Source organism: Ictidomys tridecemlineatus, chromosome 4 (assembly GCF_052094955.1).
Source record: "Ictidomys tridecemlineatus isolate mIctTri1 chromosome 4, mIctTri1.hap1, whole genome shotgun sequence".
NCBI lineage: Eukaryota > Metazoa > Chordata > Mammalia > Rodentia > Sciuridae > Ictidomys > Ictidomys tridecemlineatus.
Window position 1 is genome coordinate 121778544 of NC_135480.1, and position 2514 is coordinate 121781057.

The 2514-nt window shown below is 35.9% G+C and overlaps 1 pseudogene; it reads left to right on the top strand.

Moving 5' to 3' along the window:
- The first annotated feature begins 1415 nt into the window (after positions 1-1415).
- Positions 1416-2140, top strand: LOC144377236 (glutathione S-transferase Mu 5 pseudogene; annotated as a pseudogene).
- The last annotated feature ends 374 nt before the right edge of the window (positions 2141-2514 follow it).

A 2514-nucleotide genomic window follows, 5' to 3' on the forward strand; every position in this document is an offset into this window, starting at 1 on the left:
GTAGCATCCATTCATGTTTAAAACACTAGAAAACCTAGGGATAGTAGGAAAAAATGTTAATGACATGATCCTATATTTCAAAATCCAAAAAAGAAAAAAAAAAACTTCACTGGAAAGCTTCTTAGAACTCATAAATGAATTAAGCAAAGTGATGGGATATAAAATTTATGCCCATAAGTAAATTGTGTTTCCAAACATCAATGACAAAATAGCTGAAAAAGAAATTAGGTAAACTGTCCTATTTACAATAGCCTCAAAAAAATAAAATAAATAAGCTACTTGGGAATCCATCTAACAAATTAGGTGAAAGGTCACTACAATGAAAACTATAGAACACTAATGAAAGAAATTTTGGAAGACTCTAGAAAATTGAAATATCTCCCTTGTTCTTGGATAGGCAGACTTAATATTGTCAAAATGGCCATACTATCAAGAGTATTATACAGATTTAATGCAATTCTTATTAATTCTGATATTCTTCATAGAAATACAATAATTAGTCACTAAATAATTAGTAATTTGGAAAAATAAGACGCTACCCCAAATGGCCAAAGCAATTCTTAGTGAGAAAAGTAAAGCAGAAGGCATCATAATGCCAGGCCTTAAATTATATCACAAAGCTACAATAACAAACAGCATATTATTAACATCAAAAAAGACATGAAGATCAATGGAATAGAAGACACAGAGAAAAACCCATATGAATTCAGTTATCTCATGCTACACAAAGGCACCAAAAACATATATTGGAAAAAAAAAGTATTTTCAACAAATGCTGCTGGGTAAACTGGAAATCCACTTTTAGTAGAAGACAGTTTAGTTCCTATTTCTCTTCTTCTACAAAATTTAAATCAAAGTGTATCAAAGACATGCATATTAGACCAGAAGCCCTCCACCTACTTGAAGAAAATATAGGCCCAACATTCAAACATGTCAGTGTAGAAACATTCTTCCTTAACAAGACTCCTAAAGCACTAGAAGTAAAATTTTAAAAATCAGTAAGTGGGATGGTATTAAATACACCTCAGATAATGCATTAATTTTCAGAATATTCAAAGAACTCAAAAAGTTTAATATCAAAATATATGTATAGGTGAGTGTGTTTCTCTCTCTCTCTCTCTCTCTCTCTCTCTCTCTCTCTCTCTCTCTTTCTCTCTCTCTCTCTCAAAAAGAAATCTAAATCCATAATTAGAAAAATTTACTTTTTTCTAAAGACCACATTATCTAGAAAGATACCTTGGCTGACAGTTTAAACAGCCTTTTCTGATATTTTTACATAGGGCCCTGGAGTGTACATACTCAAATGGAGAAGTTGTAAGAGGCTGCTCTTAGATGAAATAACTAGCTACACTCTTGGATGAAATAATTAGCTACTCTTAGTCTAAATTTTTCAAAAAGTATGTGCTGAGGCCAGTCTTCGAAAGCGCGCAAGTTGCTTCACCATGTCGTCCACGTCGTCTATGGTGCTGGGTTATTGGGATATTCGCGGGCTGGCGCATGCGATCCGCCTGCTTCTGGAGTTCACGGATACATCCTATGAGGAGAAACGGTACATTCGTTGGGAAGCTCCTGACTATGATAGAAGCCAATGGCTGGATGTGAAGTTCAAGCTAGACCTGTACTTTCCTAATCTTCCCTATCTCATGGATGGGAACAACAAGATCACCCAGAGTAATGCCATCTTCCGCTACATCGCTCGCAAGCACAACATGTGTGGTGACACCGAAGAAGAAACGATTCAAGTACACATCATGGAGAACCAAATAATGGATTTCCGCATGCAACTGGTTCGCCTCTGCTACAACTCTGATCATGAAAAAAATGAAGCCTCAGTACTTGGAACAGCTACCTGGACAACTGAAACTATTCTACTTGTTCCTGGGGAAATACTCATGGTTTGCAGGGGAAAAGCTTACCTTTGTGGATTTTCTCACCTATGATGTCTTAGACCAGAACCCTATGTTCGAGCCTAAGTGCCTGGATGAGTTCCCAAATCTGAAGGCTTTCATGTGCCGCTTTGAGGCCTTGGAGAAAATAGCTGCCTACTTGCAGTCTGACTGCTTTTTCAAGATGCCCGTCAATAACAAATTGGCCAAGTGGGGCAACAAGTGTATATGCTGAGCAAGAGAAACAGCTTGTTTTGTTCCATCCTATACCTAGAGGCCTACACTCTTCTCTGTTCTTTCCAACAAATAGCTCTTGGGTTAAAAAAAAAAAAAAGTATGTGCTGAAACCTTGAAATTTTCTGTTTAAGATAACTTAGATAGTATTCCCTCATTTGGTTTTGGCTACCAGAAAGAGAATTGTCAAAAATGATATGCTCTCCTTGTAGCAGTCCAAAGCTAGATTGAGCATCAAGGTTGAATTTTCTGTGAATTGTTTATGTGCTAAAACAATCTAGTTATGTTAATTCCAAAATATAATGGTAGTCTAAAAAACTGTAAAGTATTATATTTCTAAGCAGAAAGAATAAAACCCATTTTTATTAAGTAAATAACCCATATGGTCCATATG